This window comes from Mustela lutreola, chromosome 4 (genome assembly GCF_030435805.1).
Source record: "Mustela lutreola isolate mMusLut2 chromosome 4, mMusLut2.pri, whole genome shotgun sequence".
NCBI classification, from domain to species: Eukaryota; Metazoa; Chordata; class Mammalia; order Carnivora; family Mustelidae; genus Mustela; species Mustela lutreola.
Genome location: NC_081293.1, coordinates 167,077,349 through 167,093,688, shown reverse-complemented (window position 1 = coordinate 167,093,688; position 16,340 = coordinate 167,077,349). Strand labels below are relative to the sequence as shown.

Sequence of the window (16,340 nt, the reverse complement as noted above, 5' to 3'; positions counted from 1 at the left end):
GAGTCCCCAACACTAAGCTCAAAGGTTTCAGGATAAGTTAACTCACCTAGAATGATGTATATACAGAGTAACCAGATGAAGACAGAACATAGGAAAAAACCTAAACTTAAGTGGTGGATAAAGAAAGAACTCACAAAGGAGACTTAGCAAGAGGAGTAAGTGAGAGAAGATGACATGAGAACAGGAGAGGATACGGGAGGAAGCAGTCGGCAGTGATAAAATTTCAAGGAAGGTAACAGATTAAAACTGTCCTATAGATTTATCAACAATATCATTGAAGGGGACACCTGGGTGGCTCAGTCCTTAGGCATCTACCTTTGGCTCAGGTCATGATTCTGGGGTCCTGGGATCAAGCCCTGCATTGGGATCCCTGCTCAGTGGGAAGCCTACTTCTCCCTCTCCCACTCCCCCTGCTTGTGTTCCCTCTCTCATTATATCTCTCTGCATCAAATAAATAAATGAAAACTTTTTTAAAAATATCATTGAAGGACTTCTAGTTTAGCCTATCAGTAAGCATATACAATTATATACATTCCTTCCCAAAATAATATATAATGGCAATACTAGAATAACAATTTATGAAATCATGACCAAGATCACAGAAGAGGTGGAAAGCACTACAGCATCCCAACACACCTTTGTATGTACTACCACAAGGTCTAGCACAGATCCTCAATGAAAGATGGTCAAGGAATCAATTAGTACCTTATTCAATCATTCAGTCTCATCTTGTACATCAGGAAACTTGTTCAGAGGTCAAAAAAAAAAAAATGTTGAAGAGAAATCACAGAGAAGTTATACCTTAGAAAAAGTTCTCAACACTGATGACAACATCCCTATCTCCCACAGGGTAGACTTACACTAACAATGCTTTTATTGCTACATTTTTAAAAAGCTAAATAAGAACCCACCATAATACAGGATAGTTTTTTTGATTTGCACTTTTTTTTTTTTTTTTAACTCAAAAGAACTATTTTTGGCTCACTTAACAAAGATCATTTTCTTCAAGTGCAGCCTTAAGGGATGTTAACTGCTCAGCCATTAAAATTCATAATAATTTCAACATAGTCTTCCAAACACTATGCACTTCAATGTAGAAGGCTAACAGTCACTTTGTAGTGCAGGGTAAAGAGACACTGTCCTTTTCTGAAAAAGAACATTAAAAGCAATTTACTCTCCAAATATTTATTGAATGAGGACTGTATACCAGCACCACTCTGGGCACTGGGAACACAGGGTTGAAGAAATATTGCATGGAAGTAACGAGAGTGGGAAATGCCTTAGACACTGATTCTTAAAATCTAGTGGAAAACAAAAATTACTCTTTCCATGTATTTGAATTTAAAAAGCATATATATTAGCATTCAACTCTATAATGAAACTACTGAAAAAATGTATTTTTTAAACCACCTAAATTCATAATCTATGTAGGTATAAATTCAAATATAACTTGATTTGAAATAATAACTGACAAATTCAAATTCAGATGACTTTAACCATAAGAAAATATCCATAAAATAGGAATGCAATAAAAATGTTATTTTAAAACTGTGTAAGAAAACCAAAATCACCTTTTGTACTAGCATGCTAGTTAACAGTTAAGTAGAAAAAATTCTGAGAAATTAAGAAATTGGCAAAAATTGAGTTCTTAGATAAAATTTACATGTACAATTTTATTCTGAAAAAATAAACATGGCATATTTGAATTAAAGTTTGGTTTGTCAATTCAAAACACATTTGTTAGTGAAAACAGTGCTGATGTCCATGATGAGCAAGGATGACTAAAAGAGATTCTGTATAGCAATATGCATTTCTCATCTTAAAAGAAAAACTAGGGGTCGACTAGATCAAGACTAATTAAGGATTATGGAAAAAAACTGTCATGAGAGAAATGAAAATTATTTTAAAAAAGTAATGGCAACAAATAAACTATTTGTTTCTTTTTTTTTTAAAGATTTTATTTATTTATTTGACAGAGAGATCACAAGTAGGCAGAGAGGCAGGCAGAGAGAGACTGAGAGGAGGAAGCAGGCTCCCCGCTGAGCAGAGAGCCCAACGTGGGACTCGATCCCAGGACCCTGGGATCATGACCTGAGCCGAAGGCAGCGGCTTAACCCACTGAGCCACCCAGGCGCCTCTGTTTTGTTTCTTTGAGACAAATGTTGACCCACCTCACTTTAATCTAAATTAAAGGTTTTGTAATTTACTAAAAACCATAAAAATACAAGTTATTTACATAAATCTCAACAGGAACAATAAAGCAAAATTTGGGCTTCATATCACCATTTTGCTCAGGATCAAATCTTCAGTAAGAATGTCACAAATGTGTAAATCTATTATATAAACTTTTCAAATTATATAAATTGCCTCAACTATCCCAGTATATTGGCAGCTGGGTAATCAAAAACCAAGATCAAATGGAGGCAGTGACTCCATTATGCAGTAAAAATAGAACTCTATTAAAGAAAGAAGTTTCCAAGACTGAAGGAAGCACCTTTAAATGGATGGCGGGAGAATTTACATGAATTGCATGGACATTAGAATGAGCATTTTATAGCAATATAATCATGAGTAATTTTAACAGTGACAATAGTAACAGAAGCTTTATTGTATCTATATGCCAGGTGCTGGGAAGCATGTTACATCTCTCCCCACTAATATTTCCCCAAATTCTAGGATATTAAGTTTTACGTAATGCCTTTTAAATAAGCAACATTTATTCTCTGTACTTGAGGAATATGATTTATAATAAAACCAAAATTACCATTTCATAGTATAACCCCATTAGAGAGAAATATAGCAGTCTATTGAAAAAATAAATACATGGCATTATAAAACTCAGACATGCTACTTCAAGTTATAACCTTAGCAAAACTGTCAAGCATGTGCATAAAGAGATACATACAGATTATTCACTATAGTACTGTTCGAAACAGTACAAAATGAAAAACAAAATGTTCACCTACCAAGGAAAGGATTTTAAAGCAAGCATGCTTTATTTAAACCATGGAATGTTTAAAGCAGTTAAAGCTAATTAACTATTACCCACCAAAACAGCAAAAATAGAAAAAGACCACCTCCGTGTGGGCAAGACATGGAGCAACTCAAACTTCCCTACAATGCTGGTGAGGTGAACTCTGACAACTATTTCAGAAGATCGCTCAAAGTGTCTGCTAATGTTGACACTATGATACAGGTAATCTATGATGCAAACACTAGGTTGACATTACGATGTAGACACTCTGTCATACAAAAATTCTACTCCTAACTATAGAGAGGCACATTTTATGCCAAGAGCATGTACACAAATCTTCAGAGTAGTATTATGCCTAACAGTTAAAAACAAGAAAACAATGTGAATGTCCTAAAATAAAACGGAAATAAACAATTGCATATTTATGTAATGGAATACTAGACAGCACTTAGGATAGATATTTACAAGGAAGCTCATATGCCTAGTATGAAAAACAGAAGCCGGACACACAAGACTATATGTTAGATTGTTCCATTTATATAAAATTCAAAAACAGACAAAACTCATCTATGTTGTGCGAGGTCAAGATAAGGTGTCCCTGGTGGAGGATGGGGAACCTTACAGTACCAGTAATGTGCTACTTCTTGAGTTGGGTACTAGTCACACAGATGCATTCATTCTGTGAAAACTCATCAAGATATAATTTATGATTTTTGCAGTTTTCATATTACTGCAAAAATCATAAATGTACTGTGTGTATCAATAAAAGCTTACTAAAAATACTAAAATATCAAACCTGTGTATATCAACATGGGTAGATCCCCTAAAAATAGTTTTGAAGGAAAAAATTTCTCAGAAGGGCAGACTTGATACGATGCCAGCTGCATAAATTTTAAAATCACCAAAAAAACACAAAAGTTTGGGGCATCTGGTTGGCTCAGTTGGTTAAGTAGATGAATCTTGATTTCAGCTCATGTCATGATCTCAGAGTTGTGACATGGAGCCTGATGTCCAGATCCGAACTCCGTGTGGACTCTGCTTGAGATTCTCTCTCCCCAACCCTTCTCCCGCCTTTTTCTCAAAATAAAAATTAAAAACAAAACAAAATACCTTAAAAACTAAAAAGAAAACAAAAGTGTAAGAATCGAGATAAACACCAACTTCAGTGTAGTATCTTTCAACAAAGAAAAAGGAAAAGAATGAAAGCATATAGCGTTTACTATATTTGTGGTATTGCATTTCTTAAAGAGTGAAATCTGAAGAAACTATAACAAGATATTAACATGTCAAATTCGGGTATGTAGGTGCCTATTGTGTTATTTTCTGAACATTTACAATACCTTAAGTCTTTTTTTTTTTTTTAAATAGATTTGGTTGCAGATAGCTTTTTTTTTTTTTAAGATTTTATTTATTTATTTATTTGACAGACAGAGATCACAAGTAGGCAGAGAGGCAGGCAGAGAGAGAGGAAGGGAAGCAGGCTCCTGCCCAGCAGAGTGCCTGATGCGGGGCTCAATCCCAGGACCCTGGGATCATGACCTGAGCTGAAGGCAGAGGCTTTAACCCACTGAGCCACCCAGGCACCCCTACAATATCTTAAAAATCTTAAAGAAAGCTATCACTTTGGATTCTGGGAGAATACTTAAAATATGTTTAAGTGAAAAGCATTCTTAACAAAATTTGCCCATTAACAAATGTTTTCATAAAGCTTAAGTTATCTGAGATGGCTGATGGATGTTTACTTAAGGTGAAGACATTAAGTCTTAGTAAATGTAATGCCTTTTGGACAAACCTAAAATATGGGCCATGTATAGAAAAAATGGTATACTCTGATTTGCCAAAAGAAAACTTCTGTCTTTTAAGTTGTTCTATAATAAAATCATTAAACATTTAAGAACATCCAGGAGAAATGACCTTTAGATAAACCTATCTGGGGAGAACATACACCTTCAAACTATTCTTTGATACCTGATTCAAGAGCAATTTGTTGTTCCTTTATGTTGTTCCACAGGGCTAGAATCAAAATGGGGCACACAAGTAATAGTGGTTGCATGGACAGAATTGTCAACTCTACGAAACTAGATCACCAATAGGCCCACTAAAAGAAATTATTCATTCCAGGAATCCTGAGGCCCTTGTCCCAGATATGATTTTGCATCATTAACTTGGAAGCGGATTCAATGTGTAACTAACCGATCTTTCAAAAGAATTTGGAGGCTACCCACCACTTTGGGTTTAACAACAAGTTTTACCCTCACCGCTTTTTCTTTAAAATATGAAGAGGTATAGGAAAAATAAGTTTTAAGTATTTTTTGCCTTTAAAAAAATAATAATCACTTCAAAACAATTACTCAGGCTTCCATGCCCGATAGATTTCACTTCTGCCTCTTTAAGCATTCTGTTCTTTGTCACGACCCTTCTTTCAGTGTCAGAGAGCAGCCAATTAGTTAAAATTTAAGGTAGATATTCAGAAAACACAAGACACAAACTCAGGTAAGATATTCAGACAAAGATATATAAGCTACTTTCTTAAGATATTAAGAGTTGCTTCTACTAAAAAGTCTGTATTACTGTAAGAGAACATGGAGAGTTAATACTTTATTTTGTTGAATTTCTACTCTAGAAAGATTCAGATCAGTTATGGAGACAGTTGTACAAAGCTGCCCCAAGAAACAGGTGTTTTGTTATTTAGTGAAAACTAAAGCATAGCAAATATCAATTTTTCAGAAAGACTCAACTTCCACCTTGCATTTTTTGTCTTGTTAAAACTGACATGTCCCTTTTCAGGCATTAATAAGTTATTTTATTTTCCATATTCCCATACATCTTCTCAAACTGACCAATGCACATTTTTTGAACTCCAATCAAAATGTACTAATACATCATTCTCTGAATTACACATTGAATGAGATTTAAAAAAAGAATTCTGTTGTCTGCTGGGAATTTATGAAGGAAACATATTCTTTTTATCTTCTTTTAAAACTTTATAAACATTCTAGGTACATTAATATAAAGTTATAGAAATACTAGGGCACGAAGAAATAATAGGTCTTTAAATATTTCCATGTGGTAACAGAATGCATATTTCCTAAATTCCAGAACTCTTTCCTTTCCAGAAGAATTCTCTGCTTCAGAACTTAACAAATGAAATAAATGACTACTCATTGCACATTGCTGTATATAGAGATAGAGATATATAGATGGATATAGAGGGAGAAAGAGAAAGAGAAACAGAGAAAGAGAAACATACATACAAACATATAAATACATATAAACACATATACACATTTATTTATACACACACTTCTATATATATAGAAAATAAGTAAGAGCAAGACCACTACCATTAATTAAGTACCTGCTATGTGCAGGTATTTTTTGTGTTTGGTGATTTAATCTTTATCTAACCCTATAAATTATTGTTTTTTTTCCTCACATACCAAACTTACCCAAGATCAATATTAAAAAAATTACATGGCAGAACAAACATTTGAACCCAGGTCTGTCAAAAGCAAAAATGGGACTCTTTCCTACATGGTATGCTTAAAATAAGTTTTAGATTTTAAGTATTGCTTTGTGTCTCTTTAACATAAAAAAAAAAAAAATCATTCTGGCACTCTGAAGAAACATAGCTGGTTTCTGAAACAAAATCTGATTTTATTCCCAAAATTTCAATATGGCAAAGGAAAAGTTGCTACAAAGATAATTCTTAGTTGAATATGTTCAAAATGTAATTCCTTGGTAATCTGGGGTTTGGCCAAGACAAATCAAAATCATAGATATATTACAAATGCCAAGTTTTCAGAGAAACAAAAAAAATGCAATAGCAACAGATGCATTCTCCCTAGACATTTGTGTTGAGCCTAGCTATATCCAGAATCTTAAGAAAAGGGGGATTTTTCTATTTCATTGTTATGAATAATAAATTCCTCATTTCTGTTAATGTCAACCAGTTAAATAAGATTATATTCACTCCTTAGAAAATTAAACAATAGAATATATTGAGAGAGAGAAAGGAAAAAGGAAGAGGGAAAGAAAGAAGTAGGAAAGAAAAAATTTAAAAAGGGACTAGGAAGAAGTCTCTATCTGGTATTTTTAAACTGAATCTGTATTTGAAAATTTGTATTCAAAAAAGGAATACAAAGAGCATCTGTGTTTTCCATTTCTTTTACAACATACTAATGTTAAAATTAACAAATTAAAGTCCCACTTAAGTAAGAAAGCATTTCTGAGGATGATAGACCACTGCATAAAATGCATTAAATTTAAGGAAAGAAGCTATGAATGACTCAATAAAGATGAGTATTTCATTATTACAGAATGAGGTTGGGGTATATTATTGAAAAACTATCTATTTTTAAAATCAAAACTGAAATGTCTACCTTAAAATAAAGACAAGTTTTATGCTACATAAATAAATTCTCATAATATGTTACTAAATATATTCAAGTATAGAAGACTAACTTTATGGACATTAGCACTTCCCCCAAATAAAATACAATGCTTTGTGAGATCACAAAAAATTGATTTTAAATTATATCTTTTTAACTTTGAATATTCAGAGTACATAGATCAAATCTGAAGTTATCTCACCTTTTCTCAGAATTCTAATTAACAGAATCACGGAGACTGCTTTTTAATCTTTTAAATTACATCAGATTTGCAAAAAATTATCTAAAAGATGTTATTTTTTTAGAGCAGTTTTATATTTACAGAGAAGCATAGCAGAAAGCACAGAGTTCCCATATACATTCTCTTCCCTATCTCCAGAATACATAAAGTTTCTACTGTTATTAACATTTTGCATTAATGTGGTACATTTTCTTCAACTGATGAACTCATATTAAAGCACTGTTATTAACTAAAGTACAGAGTTCACATTAGGGTTCATGTTAGTGTTGTACAGCTCTTTGGATTTTTAATGTCATGTATCTGCACTTACATTACTATACAGAACAGTTTCACTACTCTAAAGACCCACCTATTCAAAAAATAAGTAAAAATTTAAAAAAACCACCTATTCATCAGTCCCTCCCCTCAGCCCTGGAAACCACTGATCTTTTCTCAGTCTCCATAGTTTTGCCTTTTCCAGAATGTCATATAGTTGGAATCATACAGTATGTAGCCTTTTTCAGATGGCTTCATTCACTCAGTAACATTCACTTGTGTTTCTTCCATGTATTTTTGTGGCTTAATAGGTCATTTCACTTTCTTACTGAAGTGTCCATTGAATGTATATATCACAGCTAGTTTATTCACTCACCAATGGAAGGACAACATACTGGTTGCTTCCAAGTTTAGGCAATTAGGAATAAAGCTTCTATAAACATTCTCCTGCAAATTTTCATGTGGACATAAGTTTTCAACCCATTTGGGTAATTACCGAGTACTGCAATAGCCAGACTGCATGGTAATATGCATGATGTATGTCTGGCTTCCTAATAAGCTGCCAAACTGTTTTCCAACGTGGCTATATCACTTTGCCTTCTACTTTGCCAACAATGAATGAGAGTGCTGGATGCTCCACATCCTTGACAGCACTTGATACTGTCAGTGTTTTGGATCTTAGCCATTCTAATAGGTATGCAGTGGTATCTCATTGTTTTAATTCACAATTCCCTAATGAAATAAATGCTGAGCATCTTTTCATATGCTTATTTGCCATCTCTAGGTCTTCTTTCATTAACTCTATTTAAAGCTCTTTTCACTTTTTAGCTGAATTATGTGCTTTCTTATTGTTGAGTTCTTTGTATATTTTAGATACAAGTCTTTTAACAGACATGGGTTTTATTAAATATATTCTCCCAGTCTGTGACTTGTCTTTTCATTCTCTTAGCAGTGTTTTCCTGAGAGTGTAATTTTTTCATTTCAATGAAGTCCAATTTTTCATTTTTTTCTTTCATGAATTGCACTTTAACCATTTTATCTAAAAAGTCATCTCAAAGTCCAAGGCCACTTAGATTTTCTTCAATGTTATCTTCCAACAATTTTATAATGTTTCACTTTAAAGTTAGCCCCATGACCCACACTGAATTTATTTTTGTAAACGGTGTAAGGTTTGAGTCTATGTAAGGTGTAAGGTTTGCATATGAATGTCCAATTGTTCCAGTACCACTTTTGAAAGAACTGTCCTTTCTCCAATGAATTGCCTTTATAACTGTCAAACATCAGTTAGTTATACTTGTGGGGTCTATTACTGGACTCTTCTTCATGTTCTAATGATCTGTCTATTCTTTCATCAATATCATACCATCTTGCTTACTGTAGCTTTATACAAAGTCTTGAAGTCAGCAAGTGTAGCCCTCTAACTTTCCTCTTCTTTAATATTATATTGGTGATTTACAGTCTTTGGTCTTTTCATATAAACTTAAGATTCAGTTTATCAATATTCACAAAATAACTTGTTGGGATTTTACTGGGATTATATTGAATACATAGATCAAGAAAGGAAGACATGACATTATAACGATATATTGTGTATGTTTTTCCAGGGACATGGAATATCTCCCCATTTATTTTGAGCTTTGATTTTCTTTAATCAGAATTTTTGTAGTTTTCCTAATACACACACATACACACACACACACACATAATTAGATTTATACTTGGGTTTCTGCTTTGTTGGTGCTAATATAATGGTACTGTATTCTTAATTTCAAATCCCGGTTGTTCATTGCTGGTACACAGGAAAGCAATTGACTTGTATATTAATCTTGTTTTCTGTAACCTTGTTAAAATCGTTTATTGGTTGCAGGAGGTTTTCTTTGGTTGATTCTTTGAGATTTTTTACATAGACAATCATGTTATCTGCAAATTTACAGTTGTATTTCTTCCTTCCCAATCTGTATTGCCTTTCATTTCCTTTTCTTATCTTACCACCTTCGCTAGGACTTCCAGTATAATATTAAGTATATTCCAGTATAATATTAAACAGGAATGGTAAGGACTCCTTGCCTTGTACCTGATCTTAGCAGAGACACACCTAGCTTTTCATTAATGGCTTTTCATAGCATAAATACCCATGCAACCACCAGCCTAGTGAAAAAACAGAATGTAGCTGACACACCAGAAGCTCCAAGAAACTACCCTAGTTTCTAGTACCTACCTAGAATTTAACTAAAATTTTGTTGTAATAACTTTTTGCATCCTACACACTATACTCTAGTTCTGGAACTTTATAAAGAAGAACTCATATATGCATACTTAGGTTTTTTTACTCAACATTATGTTTATGGAATTCAACCATGTTACTGTTGCTATACTTTTATCTATTTTCATTGCTGTAGAGTAGAGGATCACAGAAGTTTTCTGTAAACAATATTTTCCAATCCTTCATCAACCTCAAACTTGTAAATAAGAATTCACTACTCACTCATCAAATTTAAATAACTTTTTAAAAATTTTGCAATACTTTTCAATAACAAATACTAAAGTTATAAATGAGGAGCAATTGTGTCATGTCAGTGAAAGGAATAATAATGTTTGTAGTGTTTCTCCAAGGCATTGCTATAGAGTTCAATGATAGAAAAATTTATCTAAGATAATAAACAAAAATTTCTTTTTTTATACATGGATTCAGCTAAATTAAAAAATCCTAACTTACAATTATAGACTATCAGGAATGGCCACAGTGTTTCAAGGCTCTATCAGATGTTCTAAACAAAAGATTAAATGTGAACCTAGATATTTTGAAGATTTCTTACTGCAGACTAGTTTGACAACTTTGTCAGATGTTATATCAATAAGAGTATCACATTCAAGACCTATACAAATTTATGTTTCAATTTTTGAGGTAATTGGGGGGGGGACGTATAATCTGGTTGTACCCAATTCTAATAAATATTGATTTTCATGCTTCAGACTTTTAAAAATCAAATCAATACTCTTTCACTGATTCTTTCACTGAAGAGAGAGAAGGGTTATCAACTGGTAAGCAAAAGTCAGATTTCTGGCAGTTAAGCCATTATACAACATATCAAGTGTCCTTATCACAAGGATGATGCACTAAATCACCTTTCAGATAAAAGTTGTGATTGCCAAGAAATTTCTTCCCAATAATTTTCTCAAAACAAGTATTGCCTTTGATTATCAATCTTTCTACCGATTTCTAAACCACAACTGAATTCTATCTTTCTTTTTTTTTTTTTTTTTTTAAGATTTTATTTATTTATTTGACAGAGAGAAATTACAAGTAAGCAGAGAGGCAGGCAGCGAGAGGAGGAAGCAGGCTCCCTGCTGAGCAGAGAGCCCGATGCGGGACTCGATCCCAGGACCCTGAGATCATGACCTGAGCCGAAGGCAGCGGCTTAACCCACTGAGCCACCCAGGCGCCCTCTATCTTTCTTTATCATCACAAAACACATCTTTTAAGTTCTTCCTAACAAGATAGGGAATCAGTCTTTCCAGGACACTGAGCTGACAAAATTTATATATTTTTATAGTGGATTATGGATACAAATTCATTCCAATTCAGTTCCACTATGTGAAGTGAAAAAATAGGACTTAATGTCTCTTTTACTGGAAGGTGGATTTAAATAGATATATTAAGATAGTCTTATTCTCAGATATAAAGAAATATAAAAGAAAAAGAAAGAACTAAAGTTTAGAGCAAAAAGGGATTATGATGGCACAATTGCAGATATTAAATCAAAGGAAGTTACCTTCTTTTCATCAGAATACTCTCAAAATTCTTACCAGTTCTCTGCCAGAAGAAAAAATTAAAAATAATCCATTTTGCATTAAATATTATTATTGCAAAGCATTACCTTATGTTACTATTTAGAAAATGTTAACACAAATAGGAATTTAAAGTTACCAAGCAAAATACCTGTATATTTTGTACAGAAAAAAATCCAAATATTTTTATTACATATTTCTCTTCTAATACCTGAATAGCCAACAAAAACTGAGGGATGGAAAATAGAGAGTACAGATGACTTACATTTGGAGGGTTAGACTTTAATTCTCTCTCCCAGGATTGAGGAGTCTTATTCTTTGTGCTTACAATGCTCCTTTCTCCAGGGTATTCTTCTACTTCCAGAATAGGTCAGGACAAAGCTTCAACAGACTTCTATTATTTGTTTGATCTAGGGGGAAATTATACTTTTAATCAATTATTACAAAATGCATCAAACTTTTTCTTACTGTGCTGGTGGGTGGGGGCTTCTCATTATTTTCTGTTGGATCTGATGTGAACAGAGAAAATAGGAATTGCCATTGTTGAATATTATAATAAATAAATCAAGTACTTTAAATTAACACCACTAAAAGAAACCCACATCTATCTTCTTTTTCATTTTTATGGCTAAGCAGCATAGCAAGAGAAAATTAATATTCAAAATCCAAATGACTACAAAAGCCTACTCAAATGTATTTTTAAAAGACTTTAACATAATTTTGCAAATCCATGAGTTTGAATGGACTGGCAGAGACGATTAGGTATCAAATATTTTTACTCATTCATTTTAATGTCTTAGAGCTAAAGAATTACAGGATGATTAGAAAAGTGTAAAGGAAAATCCATTTTTAAAAAATTTTAATGGAATAATAAAAAAAGATGATTTCAAGAGCATGAGACAGACTGGAAACAGATAGCAGAGGATCTGTAGGCAGGGCAAGAGATCTGGAGTGAAAATTTTAAAGATGAGACAAAGGTTAGGAACTGCTATTTAAACAAAGCATGTTGATCAAATTAAAGTGTATAACATACATACATCGTCAATCCCATTTCATGTTAATTCTCTAGCAAATCTGTACGATGTAAAAATATAACACATACAAACCTTAACAAGGACACAGAAATGTGACGTGTGGTTATCTGATCTTTGGTGGTATGAACATTCATAATTTTAAGAGAATTAATTGTATTCTACAAACGTTATCAAATTATAGTTTTCTACTAATGGATATTTTCTGCCTCATTAAAATGAAATATTAAGATAAATGTCTTCAACTGTACCACACCCTAGACCACACTCTCTTGCCTTATCTTAAAGTCATTCATATTGCTCTCCATTTAATAATAAATTAGAATGTAGGGGGAGCTTTTGGAAAAGAGTTGTAAATAAAATATAGATTGGGGGGGGAATGTATCCTTTAAAGCCAGTTTTTGCTTAGAAATATGAGTTTTACACTTGTGATTATAATTACAAAAAGATAAATGTGATGGGATTGTAGTAAAATCCATCGATATCTATACCAGAATAGCCAACCACAAAACCAGGTATGTGTAGACAGAAGAGTACCTCTTTCAGACATCAATATAGTCACAAATTGATACCTGTGTGATCATTTTTGTTTTTAAACATTGTAAGGGATACTTGTAATCATTTACTTGACATACCTCAAAATTATTTCAAGGTGAAACAAAAACACGAATTAAGCTACCAAAAATTAAGGCTTTGAGGAAGAAAACACTCAAAACAAGATTAGGATTACAGAAAACCCTATTTTCTTTTCAAAAGATTCAATTAATCTTGGTCTAATTTAACAGTCTTACAACTCAAATTTATAAATGCGCACTTTTTGTACGAGTATCTCCATATGGCTTTTCAAACACAGGTAGTTCCACTTTTGTTTCTAGAACACAAAAATGATTTTGCTGTATTTTGGATCAGTGAAGATCAATGTGCATTCCTTTAGGGAAGCCTTTTGAACTGACAAAGGATGAATGATTGACATCAGTAACAAATACTTTTTGTTGTTTTGGACTGACATGTCATTTATAGCAATACCTATGCTAATTAATGCCACACATATCTACCAGATGTGTCAGAGAAATATGCCAGACCCTTCACAGAATATAGCTTGAGTGTGGCTAAAATTACATTATAGATATGGAAATGTATCCCTTTGTGATACAGAACTGATCTCTCTTTTTCTCTCTCTCTCTCACACACACACATACACATGTGCACATACACAGAACATACTTTCCATGACAGCAAAAACCCCACTTAAACACACAGTTAGCTATACCTTGTCTTTTTCATTGGTGATTTTTTTTTTTCCAACAAAAAAGCAAACTCTACCTTACAAAGTTCAAAAACACTCTAAACTTAACCTTAAAAACGACAGGACATAATGTTTAAAATACAAGTTGTGGCCCTTATAAACTATATTATCAACATGATATTTACCACATTATACTGAAATTCTGTTCTCAGAGTTTCTCAGTCACACAGGTACATCATTAACAATGAGAACCATGTATTTAATCGTCTTCATTTCTCCATTCCCTAGGACATAATTTGGCATACAGTAAGTACCAATTTTTGTGTTTTTATAAAATAGTTAAGTTCTATAAGGTCATCAAAATTATATACAGCATTTCTGTCAGTAAATTCAGTATATACAAAGACAGAATTATGAATGTTGGCAACCAAAACCTCAGTCATTAAATCATATAAACTGGTAACGAACTCATCTCAGTGTCTGGCATATAGCTAGCACTCAATAAACATGAACTATAATCAAGGTGAGCATTCCTCCTTGATTACCTGGGATAGATAAGGTTTATATGTACTAAAATTACTCATAGTTACCCTTTCCTTCTTACAAGTATCCCAGTTTAGATGATAACTTTATATATTCACTAAAATATAACACTAAATGATACTAGAAGTATCATTAATTTATTATTCATTCATCATTTGATTATTTTTTATCAACACATTTTTGTTTTTCTTTTTTTTCATGATGTTATTATGTGACAAAAATATTTTGTTGGGATTAGAATAAACAAAATTCCATTCTTTTCACATTAACAAATTCACACAGATGGTCAAAGGTTTACTAAATCTTCACATCCTGGAAGTTAAACATCTTATAATCAGCATAGGAATCACCTCCTAGCGGACAAATCCAAATGTGAACTTCTTAATTCTTGGGTTTGCTGAACTTCTCGCATTCACTCAGCTTATTTTTCACATCTTCCTTCTTAAAACTCTCCCTTTGGCTTACATGACACCCCTCTTTCTGGATGGATTCCTCTCCTACTTCTCAGACCTTTTTTCAGTGTCTGCTAGTCCTATTCTTACAGTTACCTCCTCAGTGTCACTTTTTTCCAAGACTTCATTCTATTCCTCTTCTGTCCTTAACAGGCATTCGACTTCCAGCATTAACCTCTACTTGTTGGTAGTGAGTCCCAAACACATATATCCAGTCAACACCTTTCTCCTGACCCTCAGATTTAAAGTTCTTACTGAATATTCAATCTCCTTCCTCCAGTCTTAACTCCCTTAACCCATACTCCACAACACAACCTAAGTGTTTTTCACTTTTTTGTTTGATTTCTGAAATGTGAACCTGGTAATCTTCTTTCTCGCCCAGGAAACAACCAACAGTTAAGGAGGGAATGAAGAATGAAGTCCTGTGGACGATTTACAGGCAACAGAAGGCAAGGGGGGGTATATCCAAGCCTACTAGAATGACAGGGAATCTATTCCTGCTATCTCATTTGTAATCTAAGCATGTCTCATTTTTTAAAAGTTATTACATGCAGTGGTTAGGTTTCAAGGCAAAAATTACTAGGAATAATAATATGGTAGACAAATACATCATGAGGATCAAAAAATATCATTCACAAAAGAGCAATCAAGTTCTCTTAAATATTCAATGATTCTATAAAGTCTCTTCCACTTCTATAATGATAGTCCTTTTTCCAACTCTCCAATGATAATTTCAAATTCATCGCCCTTGCATCCATCAAATATCTTCAAACACCTCTCCCACCATTAATCTTTGCAGAATACACCCAACCTGACAAAGTTTTCCAAATACATTTTCACAGAATACCCAAAAATAAAACTATAAAGCAGCCAGGTGCAAGATAAAACAAAGTTGCAGGGTTCTGGGGTAAAGTCTCTAAAGAGGTGGTGTTTAACCCCCCCTTAGGTGAATGTATTCACTACTTCATTCGTTGTTTAAGAATGCAGGCTTAGGGGGCACCTGGGTGGCTCAGTGGGTTAAAGCCTCTGCCTTCAGCTCAGGTCATGATCTCAGGGTCCTGGGATCAAGCCCCACATCTCATCGGGCTCTCTGCTCCACAGGGAGCCTGCTTCCTCCTCTCTCTCTCTGCCTGCCTCTCTGTCTACTGGTGATCTCTGTCAAATAAATAAATAAAATCTTTAAAAAAAAAAAAAAATGCAGGCTTAGTCCTCCCAAATGTGAATTTTCGAGAGAGGCTGGAAAAGCATGTGTGTATGGGAGAGAGACAGAGACATAGAAGATTCAATTTTTAAGATCTGATAAAATTCATATTTTTTTTAAATGGTAAATATTAATAAATAAGATTTGCAAGCTCTGTAAGGGTGATGGACCATCCCTTTTTGACCTCATGGTCAAACTGAATGGCTAGACTATGACC

The 16,340-nt window shown here is 33.4% G+C and overlaps 1 protein-coding gene across 13 annotated transcripts in view; it reads right to left on the bottom strand.

Annotated features, from left to right (window-relative positions):
• FOXP2 (forkhead box P2) overlaps positions 1–16,340 on the bottom strand; it is a 548,304-nt gene that overhangs the window by 469,557 nt on the left and 62,407 nt on the right. For 11 of the 13 annotated variants that reach the window (XM_059171620.1, XM_059171629.1, XM_059171619.1 and 8 more), the window contains one exon: positions 11,916–12,060. The exons of the other annotated variants lie outside the window; for them this stretch is intronic. The gene's annotated coding sequence lies outside the window, so the exon portion shown is untranslated. The remainder of the gene's footprint in view (positions 1–11,915; positions 12,061–16,340) is intronic. 13 annotated transcript variants of the gene reach the window in all.